At 37.3% G+C, this 20,784-nt stretch overlaps 6 non-coding genes across 6 annotated transcripts; 3 read left to right on the top strand and 3 right to left on the bottom strand.

Annotated features, from left to right (window-relative positions):
• Positions 1 to 7,611: 7,611 nt before the first annotated feature.
• Positions 7,612 to 7,684, top strand: TRNAR-CCU (transfer RNA arginine (anticodon CCU)). Its single transcript has one exon. It is a non-coding gene; the product is annotated as a tRNA-Arg (tRNA).
• Positions 7,685 to 8,374: 690 nt separating this feature from the next.
• Positions 8,375 to 8,457, bottom strand: TRNAY-GUA (transfer RNA tyrosine (anticodon GUA)). Its single transcript is given in 2 exon segments — positions 8,375 to 8,410; positions 8,421 to 8,457. It is a non-coding gene; the product is annotated as a tRNA-Tyr (tRNA).
• A 403-nt stretch (positions 8,458 to 8,860) lies between these two features.
• Positions 8,861 to 8,942, top strand: TRNAS-GCU (transfer RNA serine (anticodon GCU)). Its single transcript has one exon. It is a non-coding gene; the product is annotated as a tRNA-Ser (tRNA).
• Positions 8,943 to 14,354: 5,412 nt separating this feature from the next.
• Positions 14,355 to 14,436, bottom strand: TRNAS-GCU (transfer RNA serine (anticodon GCU)). The gene has a single exon. It is a non-coding gene; the product is annotated as a tRNA-Ser (tRNA).
• A 403-nt stretch (positions 14,437 to 14,839) lies between these two features.
• TRNAY-GUA (transfer RNA tyrosine (anticodon GUA)) lies at positions 14,840 to 14,922 on the top strand. Its single transcript is given in 2 exon segments — positions 14,840 to 14,876; positions 14,887 to 14,922. It is a non-coding gene; the product is annotated as a tRNA-Tyr (tRNA).
• Positions 14,923 to 15,612: 690 nt separating this feature from the next.
• Positions 15,613 to 15,685, bottom strand: TRNAR-CCU (transfer RNA arginine (anticodon CCU)). Its single transcript has one exon. It is a non-coding gene; the product is annotated as a tRNA-Arg (tRNA).
• Between the last annotated feature and the right edge of the window lie 5,099 nt (positions 15,686 to 20,784).

The following is a 20,784-nucleotide window of genomic DNA, read 5'->3' as shown; positions in this document are numbered from 1 at the left end:
ATAGAGGCCAATTTCCCATAAAGAGTTCTACTGGATAGCATACTTTCTTAGCAGATTAGCTACGTGTTGCGCTGGCTTACTCCATGAATCTAAACATATGATGGCAACGCAACCTTGGGCAATCTGCCTAGGGGAAATGCCATCCGGGAGGTCTTCTTAACGGAAAGATGGCCACTGGTGGGCCCTTTTAAAAAGCAGGATTGCACCAATGGTCGTGGTATACATCTATTCCATGCAGAGAAAATTCTCGTATTGAAGTAACCACTGGGCTAACACCTGCCGAGTGCTAAGAAGCTGACATATTAGCCGGCTAGGCCAATACAATGGTTTTGCAGTTATTTTGAATTGTACGAATATCGTCGTAACTCACCGCCTGACAGCTATTGTGGTCCTGCCGATTGAATTTATGAAAACGCCCTCTTCGTGCTCATAGAATAAAAACAACGAAATATTAGTAATATAATTAAAATAAAAATATTAATAAATATAGACACCAAGTTTTGATAGCGATAGTTTAATTACTGTAATAAGCCATAACAATTATAAATTAATGTTTATTTTATTACGGCAACGCGACACATGAGCGATCTACCCAGGGTCGCCTCCCAGAAGGGCTATAATGAGAAACTGACTCCTAGGTGTTACAAACGCGAAGAAAACTGGAACCACTAAACTCGACCACTAAATTCGGCAACACTCTAAATATATTTTTCTAAACTATTAAAATTTCACTTTATTTATGTCACTGATATTTAAAGAACACAAAATTATTTAAAATTTTAGAACAAAACGAAAATATAAAACATAAAATTATTAAAGAATATTTTTAGATATAATTTTAAATAACTTTAACAATTAAAAAACAATATCATAAAACTTAATAATGGTTTTCTCTCATTTGTTTTAACATCCTACAAAATTTAACAATGAGTCAAATTAAACTGGTGGGTTCCGACGGAGAAGTCATTGTTTCGCATATACCTTTTATTAACTCCAGTAAAATATTTAAATCGGTGATGATAAATTACCCACAGACAATGATTGCTACTATTTATTTTCCTGACTCAGTTGAAATAATTCGTCAAGTGGTAACGTAAGTTTATACATTCAAAAGTATAAATGTTTTATTAAAGTTTTTCATTTTTGGTTGTGTCGGTTCTGTGGGGAACTAAGATGGCCTTTCTTTTCTACACTCACTTAAGTTCGGGCAAGGACACAATGGTGGACGTAGCGTAGTGTAAGACGGTGCTTAATATACGGTCTAGACTGACTACCACCCAAAAAGTCCTGTGATGTTTTTTATTGTTATGATTCGATAGTGGGTGACAGAGTTGTCGGATAAGGACGTAACTGCGTCTGGTCGTCTTTACTTGTTATGAATTTTTCATGGAGATTTGGTAATACTTTTAAGTGCATTCTTTCTATCACTTCTATTAGGTTTATAGAAGAAGGAAGAACAGAATTTTCATCACTAGAAAATGCAGAACAGGTGCATTATTTCAGTATAAAGCATAAAATGTCACTATTGAGAAGTCATTCCGATAGATATATTATATCGGTAATTAATAAAGAGAATATATTTAATATTTACGATTTTGCATGCGAGGTAGGCTCTAACAACATTAGATACGAATGTTGGAAATGGTTCGACGAAGAATGTGACGAAGTCTTTAAAAAATCAAACTGTAGGAACTGTAATGAACGTACAATAAGCACTCTCGTATCTCGTCCCATATATAAATGGATAAATGAAGCAGACGTGTTCCGTACTGTTTATTATTGGGCTGAGACGAAAGTAAACGAATCAACCAATCTACGAACAATTATGGAACCATATCTACCGAAAATCAGATTTCTAGCAATACGACCGGAATGCTTTCAACGTTATGTTTTGCCACTTCTGAAAAAAGTATTAACCAGAGGAAGAAATTAAAGAAATAAGAAAATCATCGTCATCCACATCTACATCTAATCTCCCTGCTTTTATTTGCAGAAGTAGAAAAGAGAGAAGAAATACACATTACAAAAACTTGTTTCGTTATATGAATCGAAGTTCTATGAAAACTGATGAAGACCTTCTTGTTACTAGTAATACCCGATTTATGTGTGAAATAATTACAAAACACGATTGCTTCGTTACTGAAATTATTCTTCCAATAAGACATGTCAGAGACAGAACTATTCCAGTTGTTGCGGATGTAGTTAATGTTTCTGCTGGATACTCATGTAATCAAATGTTTTTTTGTGATTCCGAAGGACGTGCAAAATGCTCGTTCTGTATCTATATATACAATAATAAGTTATATCAATTTACTGCTCGGATTTTAAAAAATCATATTAATCCAGAAAACGAAATACGAGTGATAAAGAACAGTCATTATTTTGTTCTTTCCGAAGAAGCCAATAAAACTGCAAGCGACAAGAACAAAGAACAAAACAGTCAGAATTTTTATTTTGAAGCTGTTATTTACTTTTAAAACAGATCAAACATTAATAAAACATATTGTTTGTAGACTGTTAACTTATTTATTTAGTTTTTAGTGTTTTGCCCATTTACGTTGTGGGCATTAGGGAGGAACAAGCCACTTGCTCTATCGCGACAACATTTCAAAAAGAATCGTAAAATACGTAAAGCCATTTTTATACTGTAGTTTTCAAAATATCATCTCTTGTAACGCTTTGTATTCTGTTGCCCATACCCGCTTCCAAAGTAAAAAAATGGCTAATTTTGATCAATCTACTTAACTGTAGCCTACTGAAGAATAACATGCGGAACTGGGTACTGAACGTTATATTGCTTCATTAAATACATATATAATATACAAATAATTGAATCTAAATTTAAATTTCAAATTTTAATTATTAATTTGTTTTGTTATTATAAAAGTACAAATGTAATTGTTTTAAATTAAATGGATTTTACGGTCTTGTTCGTATTCTGGTGCATCAAACAGACAAAATTATAGCCAAATCTGAGAAGTTGTTCCATTTAGCGAAAAATTAGTGGTAGCTTAATTCCTATGTATATAACAAGTCCTACCTTAACATCCCTTGAGTGGTAACGATTACCTTCAAATTCACTCGCCAATATTTGCGTTATGAAATTTATGGCCAGTCCAATAGAATAATTTTATTTATTCTCGTAAAGATTGTAATACGATTGTACTAACTTAGTTCATATGCATCATTACGTGAATATTAAAACTAATAATTCAAACTGTAATATTTGAGGTTTATAAAATGTTTCGAACTTAAACGTTTAAAGTCCTCTTGTCACTTGCCTGCAAGAACGATTACTTCGTTTATAATTGCTCATTTCGTACTACATTGGGTGCGTTGCTTGGTAATGCTGTTTTAATATTGCCTGATAAGAAAACCAATGGAATAATTCGTTTTAAATGAAAAGAATTGTGCCATTAGAAAGCTTATCCAGTTTATTTGTAAAAACTGAACAATCATAACTTGAAACAGAAATATGCAAATTACAGAAATGTGCAAAAAAAATATGCATCATCTTAACATTTTTGGAAAATCTGATAAAATTGCGCAATAATCTGATAAAGTTGCATCAACTATCGGTAAAATTGTGTTTTACACGGGAGTGATTGCATCGTCTTTTCGGTGGTACAAAAGCGCCGCGAAGTGATCAAGGACATTGAAAGGCCCAAATACCTATTAGTGCCAGCATATGTTATGGCCACACACATTTTCCCTTTTGATTGATATTTGTTATTAATGTCTCCTTTTGTTAATGATAGCTACAGCAGTAATCTGTCTTTTTCTTTGCACAAGTTTCGTTAGGAGCTGTTTATTCGAATCTAGTCAATTAAATAAATATGTTCTGTTCACGGATAAGAAGTGTAGAAATTGTCTTTATTTTTATTAACAACGATTCACGGTGGTTTTATGCAGCATGCTTACTGTCTTCAGTATCACAAAATGCAGCATGTGATGACATTTTTGCAACCTCTATACTCATAATGTATACGTAAATAATTGCCTGGGCGTAGCTTATGCTACTGGGGTAACGTTTTCACTTTTCCCCGAGTTTAAAAAAAAATATATATATATATATATTTACGTTAGATTTTCGTGATTTTGGTGTCAAGATAATCAGTGAAACCCTGACGTATGTATAAATTACATTTTGAAAAATATAATTAACTCGAAGAAAATATATATTTATAAAACTAGTGTCTACTTTCTCTTCTTTGACGGTTAATAACAAAAAAGCATTTCCACATTTCTGTGTGCTGCTTTTTTAGAATATAAAACCACACAGTTGCTTGATATTTTCCCAGAGTTTAGTGAATTTCGGTTGAATTACAGAAAACTTATCTGAGTTCTAAGAAAAAGGAACAAATTTACTTCCCTCATCCCCACTAGATGGCATCACGTTACCTAGTTTTTCAATTGCATAGCTCTAATAACAAGAAGCTTCTGGAACACTGCGGACCTTTTGATTTAATTTTTATACTAAAGTACGGTCGATTCCGTTTAATTGGGCCACTGGTTATTTGGGGCAGCCGCTTTTTTGGGTCAAATCTCAAAGAACAGAAACCAAACTAATAAACTATTATATAATGTATACGGTTAATTGGGATAACTTTTCGCTTAATTGGGAAATTAGCAGAAAAGGAATTTAGCAATTTTTAATATATTTTAGGAATTTTCCGAAAATATGTTAACACTACCTATAACAATGTTTCTATGTTTTTTTAAAACTCTTTCCGCCCTGAAGGCCACTTTTAGCAAACGCATTATGAGTTCGGCCAGGCCAACAATGAGGAGGCTGGGTGGCGAGGGACGGGGGTCGGACATATCTGGACAGACTACACTCGAAAAATTGCTGGGGATTATTCACGTGCACTAGTGTCGTGCAGGCCTAGTGTTGGCTGAAGCATAGCAATTTTGTCTTTCGCTCGGGAGGTTCGGTTTTTCTAGAGGGAGTGAGCATAGCGAAAAATATCGAACCGGGATCTTGTCTGAGGCAGATCCTGAATGCGAGCTACTGACCCTGCTCCAGATTGGATCGGCTTAAGTTAAAAATTTTTAAACAACTATTTACTACTTTTATGTTTTAGGCATTAAAAACATGTGCTAATGCGAACGGTAAAACACCAAGTTGACAAAACTATTATCAATGCATTTGAGGAATCTTGAACTTATTGGAAAGCATTTTTCAGACTCCTTCCTCTCATCCCATAGGAAATTGTCAACTTTTTGTAACTATTTCAAATGTATGTTTTTTAGTCGTGTAATGCAACGTTACAGTGGCGTAGCGTGGGTGTCAGCCACCCGGAGCGGAGGAAAATTTCGCCCCCTTAAATAAAATACAGGGAATCCCTACAAGTCAGTACAGACGGTGTTGTCAGTCGCTACAATGAGCAAGATGTCATTATTATACATTCATTGAAAGAAGGGAGATTCTCCATTTACGTCACAAAATAAGTAATGAAAAATTCCGTGCTCACTTCAGTCGGTCCGAATCGTAAGTGCGACAAAAAGATGAAATGAAATAATTCAAATTTTTACAAGATATTATTATTATTTATTGTAAAAAAATGCCGCCCCCTAGAAGTGCCGCCCGGAGCGGGCCTCCCCTGCCGCCCCCAATACGCTACGCCACTGCCCATCACGCATCACGAGTCGAATCTCGCGCAGCAGACTACCGATCAAGTGAAGCTCTAGACCAGGGTTGTCTAACCTCTTTTCCTATTGGACCGAATTAGAAATTTACGTATATTCAGTGGGCCGAAAAGGTATCTTATATAAATATATATTTTTTAAAAAGTTCTAAATGCGAATATCAAATTTTAATAACAAATATACGTATACAATTAGAAAAAATACTGTATTATTTACTGACAGTAAAAAAAAATTATACTCACACTAAATAAAAATAAACACACTAAAAATAAAAAATTTTTAGTTAAAAAACAAGTAAAAATTATACTCTTTCCATTTCCAAATTCAATGCGATTTTTTACGTCGCATTCTTTTTATAATATTGTCAATATCTGTTTTTATAATAATTATAAAAATGTTAGTTAAATGCGAATCTCTCAACCTATTTCTTTCAGCAGTTTTGATGTTTTTCATGCACGAAAAGAATTGTTCACAAAAGTATGTACTACCCCACATGTGTGAGGCTCTGGATAGGTCCGAACCTCACTGAAATTTGCGTTAAAATAATTTCTTTTTAGAAAAAGATTATTTTTTTTAGAGGAAAAAAAATAGAAGGTAGAAATAGTGTTTCTTAAAGAAAACGACGCGAACTTTTAAACAATAGAACAATGGGGAAACGTAGATCGTCTATCTCCGAGTGGGAATCGAATTAAACTTCGATTTTGACCTCTCCCGCGCCCCCGAAAGGTTTCGAATTGTCACCAGGTGACGAGAAGAGACCAATCGGAAAGCGGAATCGAAGGAAAACAGATAAAACCTGTGAATTCAAGGACGCGAGGGCTTCTTCTCCCGAAAGTTCCAAGTGACGGATCTATTGTTGTGTGTGTGTCTGGTGCCCATCTTCGTCTCCGTCTCCCGACCTCGGATCGACATCTTTCCATCAACGGAAGTCGACCGCATCGTCCTGGAGTCGCGGAGTCGTCGAGGGAACTGGCCATTCGCGACCAGGGACACTCCTTCAAAATGAGACTATATTCGAAAGGAGAGGAAGACCCAGAGGCTGCTGCCGACCTAGAACTTCCAAGATCGCGGAAATCTTGTAAGCTTCTTTCGTGTCAAATAAACGGTTTCTTGTAACCGTAGAGTCTGTCTCAGTACCGATCGCCCACATACGACCCTTCGCGACCGCTCGACCCTCTTGAAAAGAATTGTTCACAAAAGTATGTACTACCCCACATGTATAACAGTCTTCTGGCACCAGTAGAATAATTTTTACAACATACTTTACCAAAATAAATGAAAATGTACGTAAAAAATGTAGAGTGCAGCGAGCCACAAAAATATTAAGTGAGCCGCAGTGCGGCCCGCAGGCTGCGGGTTGGATATCCCTGGTCTAGGCAGACGTCTTAGAGTGGTTCGTTAATATCAGTCGCTTCGCCTTTACGAGTGTGCAATTGTAGGCGTTTCGGAAAGACGTGGAAAGACAGGAAAAGAAAACCCTATCCGTAGTATCGTAACGGCGGGATCTGATTTCAAAATATGCATGTTTTGAGACAAATTTTAGAAGAGGGGTTCCAATTGTAAAACTCAACCGCCAAATGAACTGTCTCGCTGACAGAGCATTCAATGTAGCCAAGAAAATATTAGAATGGTGGCTAGCATTGGAAAAATGATACTTACCTATGTTACATAATAATAAACATGCGCTTTCACAACTTGTAAACTTTTATTCCTCAAACGGTATAACGACAATACGCGAGCCGTGGAAAGCGCTATGTTGCTTTCCACCGTAAACAACCCGATTTTACCTGTGACAGCGCACACTACAGCCGAAATATAAGAAGATATTTCGCAGGGATATTAAAACTGATTTCGCAAGTTCCCAGTTCACCGGCAACAATTAAAACACGCAGCTGTCGCTGCAGTCGAACATTTAACACTTCGCAGGCGATTTGAAGAATAGGAAAAGCTACCATACGAGACGCCCCTGTGGCCTAATGGATAAGGCATCGGTCTCCTAAACCGGCGATTGCGGGTTCGAGTCCCGCCAGGGGTACGATTTTTGCAATTGGCACCAACTGAAATTTTACACCCTCTGGTGGTTGTTATTTCTCATTCCGAAGCTGAAATGCCGACAGAATTTTAGTTGTTCGCTCCCGCACAGGGCGTTATCTAATCTTCGGGCTGGTTTCGTTTGCAATGCGCAACGCAATAAAGCACGGACAGAACGGAACACGCTGTAACGCGTTCTCGGGCGTCACTTTCGCATCGGTTTCACGTGCGCGGAAACAAACTTCCACCTGTTCTTTCTTCTTAGTTGATCGTACGTGCCTACCTGAACACAGGTGTGTCAATAATACGTAATTTCGTTTCAAATATTTAATATTCTCTTCAGGCATTTTTAAGCGATGTATCTCGGGGTGCTGTCAGTTCCTTCACGCCTTGAAATCTTCGGATTTATGTCGCGAGTCGAACGAATGCTTTCATGAAAACAATCATAGCTCGCAAAAGTACAACTGCTCGTTACAGCTTTTCTTCAAATAGCATACGAAATGGAGAACTGTCGCCGTAACTGTAGCCTTCGATCTCGACGTCTGCAATGAGAAAAATGAAATAAAATGATGTATGAAATCTCGCCAAGCGGGTTTGTCCAACCTCGTGTTCTCCAAACAAGAGTTTCGTCGAATCGTGAAGTTGGAAATTAATTCTCATAAGTTTTGACGCCGAACGTGAAAAAAAAATCGCGTCCGTCGAGGCGGATTTGAACCACCGACCTATGGATAACTATGCCACTACAGTCCACCGCTCTACCAGCTGAGCTATCGACGGAACGAATATAACGCCTCCGAATTTACGTCAAGTGCTTTGTTTCTGCCAACTCGTTTCTTCCACAATGTTGTTGCAGATTAGGGCTTGCAGTTCAGCGATTTTTCTGCTTACAGAACTAACCGGCGCGATTTCAGCTGGTTCGTAGCGGATACGCTGGCATTCATCCAGTAAGGTAGAAAGCCATATCACTATAGTCAAGCCCGAGTCGAAATCAAGTTTTCAGTGTTCGGGAGACGAAATACTTACCCTGTGAGATAGTTATTGTTTATTCCGTGTTATTGACAATGCCATCACTCAATCACTCGCCACACTACCTCAGCCAATATTCCGAGTGCAACTGTTGTTGCCAAGCGTTGAGTGGTTGGCGAAAATGCATGAATCGAAAGATAGGGGTACACTTTCGGACCAGGTGGCCGAGCGGTTAAGGCGATGGACTGCTAATCCATTGGGTTGTACCCGCGTGGGTTCGAATTCCACCCTCGTCGTGAGTGTGTCTTTTAGCCGCTGTATTTTAGCATGCGTTTAGTTCGGCCGTGTTAAACGCACGCGAAGAAATCGTACTGTAATTTTCCTATTCTTACTTCATAACCTTTTTCAAATTCGATCGCGAATATTTTCGCATTTGTTAACAATGACACAGGTTGAACATTTATTAATTTGTAATTGCAAATTTACACAATATTACAAAACAAACTATAATGAAAAAGAAAGTATATCATTAAACTCAAAGCTACTCAATAAAAGTTTCTCAACTCTTTTTGGATGCAATGCACATCGTTTCCTTGTAATAATATTTCCAACTTTTGCAAAAAGACGTTCTCCAGGTACTGAGGTTGCTGGAATACGTAAACATGTAACAGCCAGTTTCGCAAGGTGATAATTGAAATGGGCAAACGTTGACTGCCATATAACAAGAGGATCAACATTGTGTGGCCGTGCGCCTTATTTTGTATATTTTTGTATATATTACTCTTAGTATTTAGTCCATTTTCTTTCTCTTCGTTAGTTCTTTTGTCCATCTTTTTCTAGAAACTTCTGTCTTCCCTAACCCTTCCCTGTTCAAATGGGGGTGACCTAATTAGAATACAAAGAAGAGGTGGTAGCCTGGGGGATAAGTGGAGGAGGAGAGGTCACTTTTTGACTGAGACGTCGAAGGGACAGGACGTATTGTGAAGACCTCCAGGTTGTTCTAGCATCAACTGGAGGACAAAGGACGGTAAGCCTAAGCCAACGTTCGTGAGAAATCCGAAGTATATTCTGATATAGGAACTTCGAAAAACTTTATTGGGAGGATTGGAGAGACGTCCAAAATCAACAACACTGAAAATTATCAATCTAGTATTCGCAACCATCACCCCAAGATCGTCGACACTTTGGGTACCCATTCTTTTCTATCATACTTCCAACTATCCTATTGTCTATCTTTTCTTCCCTATCTTTTTTAGTCATATAAGTAGTTTTAAGTAATTAGTCTTAGTCCTTATATTTTGTAACGCGCTGAATATTCTTTTGTCGCGAGGTCGCATAACGATCCTATCCGAGCATCTGCCGGAATTATATGTGGAAAGGGTTATTATTGTAAAAACGAGGAGTGTCGGAAGTGTAAAGGAATCCTGCAAAGTAAATAAACACGGGTGACGAGAACATAATTTTGTGTTATATTCCATTGTGAATCACTCACCACGTGCATATCCTACAATTGTGTGGTATAGTTGAAGTTTCTAAGTAAGTTTTAAATGTAGTACAAAAACGTTCTTTAGACTTTATGGGATCTCTGATTTCCCTATGTGACCATAGGAGTGGCGTGCCGTCATTGGAAGCGGTGGAAGCGCCGCTTCCACCTTCCAATGACTTTCCGTTGTATCAATAGTTTCTAAAATATAAATTTTCATATTTTAACGTACTTTGAATTAATTAAAATTAATATTTTATTATAACTGCATTATGTATCTTATTACAAATTTCTGTACTACATGTGAAAAAAACGATAAGATTGCTATTGTATATTCGAATATCAGAGCGGAATGGAAGCGCTTACGAGAAGCTTCCACGGCGAGAATAACTGAATGGTGTAAAGCAGCCAGAGGGCATTGGCGCATGCGCTTCACAGAGCACCAACCTCACCCGGTTTAGCTGGTGGAAGCTACACACTTGTAACGCTTCCAACGATTCTATCCCTTAGCCACTGGGTAGGGACCTACTGACTAAGTGAATTGTTTAAGATTTAAAAAGTAAAGAGTATTCAATGTTATTCTTATGTACGTTTTTTTGCAAAGTTATATTTGATTATACTTTTCTTTTAATTATACTGTAATTATATTGACAGATTTTCAGACAAAATCTTAAGAATTTTTATCACTTTTAGATGTTAATAATTTTAATATTATGAAAAACAATTTTTCCAAGCGTGTTTTAATTCTTTAAAGTAAGTAAATTATATAGGAATTTTTTTGATTTATCTAAATTACATAGTGAATCGCAATATTTATATTCGTGTCCGGACTATATCGACAAGTAACTCTTAAACATAAAACATATTATAATTAATGTCGATCCGAACAAAGACGTACTAAAATAATTATATGATTTAATATCATTAATATTTACGGTACCATCTACCGGTGGATCTGCTGAGCGCAATTTTTCGACCACGAAGCAAATTCATACATTGGCCAGGAACACTCGATGGGAGGAAAAATTGTAATCGCTAGCGTTGCTTTCCATAGAAAAAGAGCTTTTAAATACATTAATGGAGTCGACGACCAGCGACTTCTATGATAAAGTAATTAACGACTTTGCGGAAAAAATCGCCGAACAGAGTTAGTTTATAAAAAATTAAAAAAAAACAAGTTTTTCTATCATTGTTTCTATCATATCAATTTGTATTATGTATGTATTATTGGTATTTTAAAACTAAAATACATAAATTGTTTATTTTTGTCATTTCCAGTATTTGTTTAAAACTTTTATGGAAATGTCATGTACCGGACAGGTCTGACCCGTCACGAAAGACTCGAAAAAAAAACCGGTTAATTTAAAGAAAAATTTATTAGTTTAAGAAAACATAGGTAAAAGTCGTTTGTAGTCGGACACCCATTGTTTATATCAAACTGCCAGGCAGAAACCATAAATCGCGGAAGGAAATCGTCCTATGATCGGTGGAAGATCGAATTCGTCTTCGATTTTGACTTTTCTGGCGCTCCGGGTAAGAGTCTCGTTACGTTTAGTAACCAGGGATCAACCACTCGGGAAGCGTGATTGAGGGAGAACGACCAATCAAAATGGATGAAAGAAAGAACTGAGATTGATATAATCTCCGACAATCAAGGACACCTGGCATTCGGTTAACGTTCCGAATAACCAAAACGCGTGTATCAACGCGCGCAAAGAAAAAAAAAACAGTTTCTCGTCTATTGTGCCAACCTGTAACCCGTGCCACGTCGAACTTAGACCGTGTCCCCGATGCCAACAGAGGAAGTCTCTTCGTGCCCTACAGACTTGTCAACGCCACTGTCCCGGGGCCACCTTCGATCGACCATCAAAGAACCACATCGACGCCCAGGATGTCCGAACGGCTGATTGTCCTAAAACAAACTATTTTGTACATAATATATGTTTATTTTATGTTTCTTTTTTGTCGGTTTTTGTCAGATACGTCTCTTCCGCTACCACGCACATACGAATGGACCCTAGACTATCACTAACGCGCAATTAACTGATTGCCCCTAGGAAGTCGGCTTCTTACAGAAACACAGCTTCCCTATTATCAAATGTCACGGCACGCCACTGGACCATAGACAATTCTCATCTGCGCTTTTAATGGTTTCACTTAAGTTTTCCACACGAGTCTACTTCATATTTAATTTGCCGGAATAGACAGTTATTGATGAAAGAAATTGCATTTGCAGAACCTATTTTGCTTTAGAAATCTGCATTCTTAAATCTGGGATCTAACACTGTAGAAACACTGTATAACATATTCTTTTCTATGCTACAAAATCGTTTGTCGATATTATTGAAACAGGCTTTTGAAACAGAAAATCAGTGGTCTCACCAGATGGAACTCAGTATATGATATGCTGGATCGATTTTTGAAAATTAAAAATGTAGTTGCCATTGTGTTACAGAAACTAAAAGATGCTGCCGATATGCTTGTTAAAAGTGAGATGCAAATCTTAGAAGAGTGCTTTAAAGTTTTGAAGCCATATTACTTGGCAATCGTTGAACTGATAAGTAAAGAAGTACACAACAGTTAGTAAAATTATTCGTGTTGTTAGCTTCATTGCAAAAGCTTTGGAGGCAACAAACCCCATCACAAAAATTGAAAAAAATCTAAAAAAGCCTGTTTTTATAATATCGACAAACGATTTTGTAGCATAGAAAAAAAAATATGTTAAACAGTGTCTCTACAGTGTTAGATTCCAGATTTAAAAATGCAGATTTCTAAAGCAAAATATGTGTTGCAAATGCAATTTCTTTCGTCAATCTTTCATCAATTTTTTCATCTATCCCGACAGATTAAATATGAAGTAGATTCGTGTGGAAAACTTAAGTGAAACCATTAAAAGCGCAGATGAGAATAGTCTATGGTCTACATAGGGAAATCAGAGATCCCATAAAGTCTAAAGAACGTTTTTGTACTACATTTAAAACTTACTTAGAAACTTCAACTATACCACACAATTGTAGGATATGCACGTGGTGAGTGATTCACAATGGAATATAACACAAAATTATGTTCTCGTCACCCGTGTTTATTTACTTTGCAGGATTCCTTTACACTTCCGACACTCCTCGTTTTTACAATAATAACCCTTTCCACATATAATTCCGGCAGATGCTCGGATAGGATCGTTATGCGACCTCGCGACAAAAGAATATTCAGCGCGTTACAAAATATAAGGACTAAGACTAATTACTTAAAACTACTTATATGACTAAAAAAGATAGGGAAGAAAAGATAGACAATAGGATAGTTGGAAGTATGATAGAAAAGAATGGGTACCCAAAGTGTCGACGATCTTGGGGTGATGGTTGCGAATACTAGATTGATAATTTTCAGTGTTGTTGATTTTGGACGTCTCTCCAATCCTCCCAATAAAGTTTTTCGAAGTTCCTATATCAGAATATACTTCGGATTTCTCACGAACGTTGGCTTAGGCTTACCGTCCTTTGTCCTCCAGTTGATGCTAGAACAACCTGGAGGTCTTCACAATACGTCCTGTCCCTTCGACGTCTCAGTCAAAAAGTGACCTCTCCTCCTCCACTTATCCCCCAGGCTACCACCTCTTCTTTGTATTCTAATTAGGTCACCCCCATTTGAACAGGGAAGGGTTAGGGAAGACAGAAGTTTCTAGAAAAAGATGGACAAAAGAACTAACGAAGAGAAAGAAAATGGACTAAATACTAAGAGTAATATATACAAAAATATACAAAATAAGGCGCACGGCCACACAATGTTGATCCTCTTGTTATATGGCAGTCAACGTTTGCCCATTTCAATTATCACCTTGCGAAACTGGCTGTTACATGTTTACGTATTCCAGCAACCTCAGTACCTGGAGAACGTCTTTTTGCAAAAGTTGGAAATATTATTACAAGGAAACGATGTGCATTGCATCCAAAAAGAGTTGAGAAACTTTTATTGAGTAGCTTTGAGTTTAATGATATACTTTCTTTTTCATTATAGTTTGTTTTGTAATATTGTGTAAATTTGCAATTACAAATTAATAAATGTTCAACCTGTGTCATTGTTAACAAATGCGAAAATATTCGCGATCGAATTTGAAAAAGGTTATGAAGTAAGAATAGGAAAATTACAGTACGATTTCTTCGCGTGCGTTTAACACGGCCGAACTAAACGCATGCTAAAATACAGCGGCTAAAAGACACACTCACGACGAGGGTGGAATTCGAACCCACGCGGGTACAACCCAATGGATTAGCAGTCCATCGCCTTAACCGCTCGGCCACCTGGTCCGAAAGTGTACCCCTATCTTTCGATTCATGCATTTTCGCCAACCACTCAACGCTTGGCAACAACAGTTGCACTCGGAATATTGGCTGAGGTAGTGTGGCGAGTGATTGAGTGATGGCATTGTCAATAACACGGAATAAACAATAACTATCTCACAGGGTAAGTATTTCGTCTCCCGAACACTGAAAACTTGATTTCGACTCGGGCTTGACTATAGTGATATGGCTTTCTACCTTACTGGATGAATGCCAGCGTATCCGCTACGAACCAGCTGAAATCGCGCCGGTTAGTTCTGTAAGCAGAAAAATCGCTGAACTGCAAGCCCTAATCTGCAACAACATTGTGGAAGAAACGAGTTGGCAGAAACAAAGCACTTGACGTAAATTCGGAGGCGTTATATTCGTTCCGTCGATAGCTCAGCTGGTAGAGCGGTGGACTGTAGTGGCATAGTTATCCATAGGTCGGTGGTTCAAATCCGCCTCGACGGACGCGATTTTTTTTTCACGTTCGGCGTCAAAACTTATGAGAATTAATTTCCAACTTCACGATTCGACGAAACTCTTGTTTGGAGAACACGAGGTTGGACAAACCCGCTTGGCGAGATTTCATACATCATTTTATTTCATTTTTCTCATTGCAGACGTCGAGATCGAAGGCTACAGTTACGGCGACAGTTCTCCATTTCGTATGCTATTTGAAGAAAAGCTGTAACGAGCAGTTGTACTTTTGCGAGCTATGATTGTTTTCATGAAAGCATTCGTTCGACTCGCGACATAAATCCGAAGATTTCAAGGCGTGAAGGAACTGACAGCACCCCGAGATACATCGCTTAAAAATGCCTGAAGAGAATATTAAATATTTGAAACGAAATTACGTATTATTGACACACCTGTGTTCAGGTAGGCACGTACGATCAACTAAGAAGAAAGAACAGGTGGAAGTTTGTTTCCGCGCACGTGAAACCGATGCGAAAGTGACGCCCGAGAACGCGTTACAGCGTGTTCCGTTCTGTCCGTGCTTTATTGCGTTGCGCATTGCAAACGAAACCAGCCCGAAGATTAGATAACGCCCTGTGCGGGAGCGAACAACTAAAATTCTGTCGGCATTTCAGCTTCGGAATGAGAAATAACAACCACCAGAGGGTGTAAAATTTCAGTTGGTGCCAATTGCAAAAATCGTACCCCTGGCGGGACTCGAACCCGCAATCGCCGGTTTAGGAGACCGATGCCTTATCCATTAGGCCACAGGGGCGTCTCGTATGGTAGCTTTTCCTATTCTTCAAATCGCCTGCGAAGTGTTAAATGTTCGACTGCAGCGACAGCTGCGTGTTTTAATTGTTGCCGGTGAACTGGGAACTTGCGAAATCAGTTTTAATATCCCTGCGAAATATCTTCTTATATTTCGGCTGTAGTGTGCGCTGTCACAGGTAAAATCGGGTTGTTTACGGTGGAAAGCAACATAGCGCTTTCCACGGCTCGCGTATTGTCGTTATACCGTTTGAGGAATAAAAGTTTACAAGTTGTGAAAGCGCATGTTTATTATTATGTAACATAGGTAAGTATCATTTTTCCAATGCTAGCCACCATTCTAATATTTTCTTGGCTACATTGAATGCTCTGTCAGCGAGACAGTTCATTTGGCGGTTGAGTTTTACAATTGGAACCCCTCTTCTAAAATTTGTCTCAAAACATGCATATTTTGAAATCAGATCCCGCCGTTACGATACTACGGATAGGGTTTTCTTTTCCTGTCTTTCCACGTCTTTCCGAAACGCCTACAATTGCACACTCGTAAAGGCGAAGCGACTGATATTAACGAACCACTCTAAGACGTCTGCCTAGACCAGGGATATCCAACCCGCAGCCTGCGGGCCGCACTGCGGCTCACTTAATATTTTTGTGGCTCGCTGCACTCTACATTTTTTACGTACATTTTCATTTATTTTGGTAAAGTATGTTGTAAAAATTATTCTACTGGTGCCAGAAGACTGTTATACATGTGGGGTAGTACATACTTTTGTGAACAATTCTTTTCAAGAGGGTCGAGCGGTCGCGAAGGGTCGTATGTGGGCGATCGGTACTGAGACAGACTCTACGGTTACAAGAAACCGTTTATTTGACACGAAAGAAGCTTACAAGATTTCCGCGATCTTGGAAGTTCTAGGTCGGCAGCAGCCTCTGGGTCTTCCTCTCCTTTCGAATATAGTCTCATTTTGAAGGAGTGTCCCTGGTCGCGAATGGCCAGTTCCCTCGACGACTCCGCGACTCCAGGATGATGCGGTCGACTTCCGTTGATGGAAAGATGTCGATCCGAGGTCGGGAGACGGAGACGAAGATGGGCACCAGACACACACACAACAATAGATCCGTCACTTGGAACTTTCGGGAGAAGAAGCCCTCGCGTCCTTGAATTCACAGGTTTTATCTGTTTTCCTTCGATTCCGCTTTCCGATTGGTCTCTTCTCGTCACCTGGTGACAATTCGAAACCTTTCGGGGGCGCGGGAGAGGTCAAAATCGAAGTTTAATTCGATTCCCACTCGGAGATAGACGATCTACGTTTCCCCATTGTTCTATTGTTTAAAAGTTCGCGTCGTTTTCTTTAAGAAACACTATTTCTACCTTCTATTTTTTTTCCTCTAAAAAAAATAATCTTTTTCTAAAAAGAAATTATTTTAACGCAAATTTCAGTGAGGTTCGGACCTATCCAGAGCCTCACACATGTGGGGTAGTACATACTTTTGTGAACAATTCTTTTCGTGCATGAAAAACATCAAAACTGCTGAAAGAAATAGGTTGAGAGATTCGCATTTAACTAACATTTTTATAATTATTATAAAAACAGATATTGACAATATTATAAAAAGAATGCGACGTAAAAAATCGCATTGAATTTGGAAATGGAAAGAGTATAATTTTTACTTGTTTTTTAACTAAAAATTTTTTATTTTTAGTGTGTTTATTTTTATTTAGTGTGAGTATAATTTTTTTTTACTGTCAGTAAATAATACAGTATTTTTTCTAATTGTATACGTATATTTGTTATTAAAATTTGATATTCGCATTTAGAACTTTTTAAAAAATATATATTTATATAAGATACCTTTTCGGCCCACTGAATATACGTAAATTTCTAATTCGGTCCAATAGGAAAAGAGGTTAGACAACCCTGGTCTAGAGCTTCACTTGATCGGTAGTCTGCTGCGCGAGATACGACTCGTGATGCGTGATGGGCAGTGGCGTAGCGTATTGGTCGTCATCTCTCTAGACTCTGCTAGAATCAGAGAAACATTAGTAGAAACAGTTCTTTGAAAATTCTTATTCAAACTGTCTTTGAAGAGAGTAATTACTGCTACTGAATTTTTACTAGTTACGTGACCCAGCTAGAGGCCGCGTAAAGCAGCATTGGCTGTATTGCCCTATTATATAGAGTTTTACAAACTTTACGATTTAGTCCTCGGGTGCACCTAGCACAATTTATCAGCATGTAGTTTATTTTCTTGGCCTTAGCTAAGATGTAATCAGTATGGAAACGGAATGTGGTTTCTCTCTAGTCTCTCTTGTTTTATTTCGTGTGAGGTTTCTGTTTACACGTACACTAGCTAGTCGATCTGTCAAAGTTTTTTGCGTTCTTTTGTGAAAATTAAAATTAATATAAAAATGAATATTATGACGTTGATTAATGATAATAATACTAAAAAGATTGTTAATAATTAAAAAATAAAGTTCTTAAAATAAATTGTTTATTCGAATTTTTATTAAATTTATATATTTTTAAATTTGTTCACATAGCCTTTTATAAATAATAGTACATATTAATTAACTAATTAATAATTATATATTTTGGACCTAAGGTTTTTAGGGTTTCGTAAAAAGAATTTTTTTGTTAAAGTCTTTCTATAAAATCGTGCCTAAATATTACGTAAGATGGGGAAGAAAATCAAAGAAAATATTACTGTTCTTACACAGGGTGGGTGGGTCTAGAATGGCCGAAATCGCCCTTACGTAATTTATGGACGGCCCCTTAAAAATATATATTTAAATAAGTCGGGAGAAAGGAAAACTGCACGTGTGTGTGTGATTGGTATGATACAGGGATAGATTGGTGCTTATCCAGTTCTAGTAGATATCTATGTTGAAAAAGAATGAGTTATATATATTTAGATAAATTTTTAATTCAATAGAAGCCGCACCAACACATGTTTACTTATAATTTTCATATTACGTATTGATAAGCGCTGAATTTTTAAGTGTCAGTGGCAGGGCCGGATTATCGAATAGGCAAAGTAGACAAATGTCTAGGGCCCGTAGTTCGGAGGGGCCCCGCTTCAGTGCAGAAGATTTCTCTGTTTCAAAACGAGTTAAAAATTATTTAAGAAATTAGATAGGACAGAAAAGGCTGTATTTAACAATTCCTACTAAGCTCCGCTCGACTAGCCATTATCTAATAAAAAAAAAAAGGTCAAAGCCACCCGTGCGCCACGAGATCTCTCGCACCATCTAGAAATATTCCTAGGGCCGCCTCTCGTCGTAGTACTGATGTATGGTTATGATTTATTTTCTAAATCTAAACTTATACGTCGCGACATCGCATATTCGATGTAGCGTTCAAGTTGCTCGAGTGCGAAGATATTACAATTCAATTCTGTTTTATAAAAGAGTTAAAAAGGGTGACGCTACGGTGTGACTTGGGGTGACACCACGATATCCGTACCGGGTGTCACCCATGCTAGCTACGCTAATGTCACATTATATAAAATTTGTTTAGAAGCAACTTATTTAAATGGGGCCCCAATTTAAATTTTGTCTAGGGCCCGCTAGAGGCTTAATCCGGCGTTGGTCAGTGGTGTTATTCTGTGTGGTTCACACAGAATATTATCACTGACGCTTTGAATGCGTTTCAGTGAACTTCGTATACGTATGCATTCTTGCTTTGTTTTTCTCTGATACTGAACGTGTATTTGTATTGTTATCTGCTACATCTAAACGGTAAAATTTAATTAAAATATCAATAACAATAATTGTCAAAATGCCATTTTTTCCGCCCTTGAATAATAATGAGTTAGAAGAAAGTGCCAAAAACTCTGATTGAATTTTTTAAAAAATCAAGTGCAGATGCTAGTACTAGCAAAAGTAATATTAACAATCAAGAAACACGTTCACCTGACAACAAAACGAAAGTGTGCAACGAAATTACTATAATGTGAATTATTTAAAATTTTGCCAGATTCTGTAGAAAATGTGCAAAAACCACAGTGTGTTGTTTGTAAAGACGTTCTGTCAAATGAATGCTAAACATTTACGTCATTTAAAATCTAAACATCCACAACTGGAAAACATGCCAATAAGTTTTTTTGAACGAAAAAGTCGAATTAAAACAACAAATATCTTCTTTTAAAAAATGCTTTTCTGTTGAAAAATCAATTGTGAAAGGTTCATATTTAGTAGCTTTACGAGTTGCAAAATGCAAAAGGTCTTAATTACCGAGGATTTAGTAAAGCCATGCTCAATCGATGTGTGTTCAGAATTGCTAAACCCTGTAGCTGGTGATAAAATAAAAACTTTTTTTCTAACTAATGACAAAATTCAACGCAGAATTTCCGATTTATCGGCTGATGTCAACTAATTAAAATATTAAAAGAATATTGTTTGCAATTCAAAGGGACGAATCAACTGATGTGTCAAATAATGTCGTTCTTTTATGCTATATCCGTTACGTTGATTATGAAGTCAACGAATGTAAAAAAATTACTTTGTTGCCTGAAATTAGAAAGTCATACAATTTGTACTGAAATATACAAAGCTGTTAATAACTACATCGAAAATAATTTCCTTTTCTGGAAAAATTGTGTTGGTGTATGTACCGATGGAGCAGCATGTATGACAGGTAAACATTCTGAAATTATAACAAAAATAAAAGCAGTAGCCACAGATGGGATGATATTTACTCACTGTTTTGTACATCGGGAGCATTTGGCAGCAGAAAAAATGTTTACCCAACTAAATGACGTACTTTCCCAGTGTGTAAGAATTGTAAACATTAGGTGTAACGCATTGAATTCGAGATTGTTTTCAATTTTATGTAAAAAAATGGAATCCGAGCATGAACATTTGTTACTTCATGCAGAAGTGCGGTGGTTATCACAAAGTAGAGTTTTGAAATGCTTGTTTGAATTAAGAGAGGAAGTTCAATCTTTTCTATATCAAAAAACTCTGAATTATCCAAATTTATCTGCGACAATAATTGGATTGCAAAACTGTCATACTTATCAGATATATTTTTCCTTATTAATGAATTAAATTTAAGCCTTCGGGGAAATAATAGTACTGTTTTTAACTTATACAATAAAATT

Source organism: Centruroides vittatus, unplaced genomic scaffold (assembly GCF_030686945.1).
Source record: "Centruroides vittatus isolate TY-2023 unplaced genomic scaffold, ASM3068694v2 contig_425, whole genome shotgun sequence".
Lineage (NCBI taxonomy): Eukaryota > Metazoa > Arthropoda > Arachnida > Scorpiones > Buthidae > Centruroides > Centruroides vittatus.
This window is presented reverse-complemented; position numbering and strand designations above follow the sequence as displayed.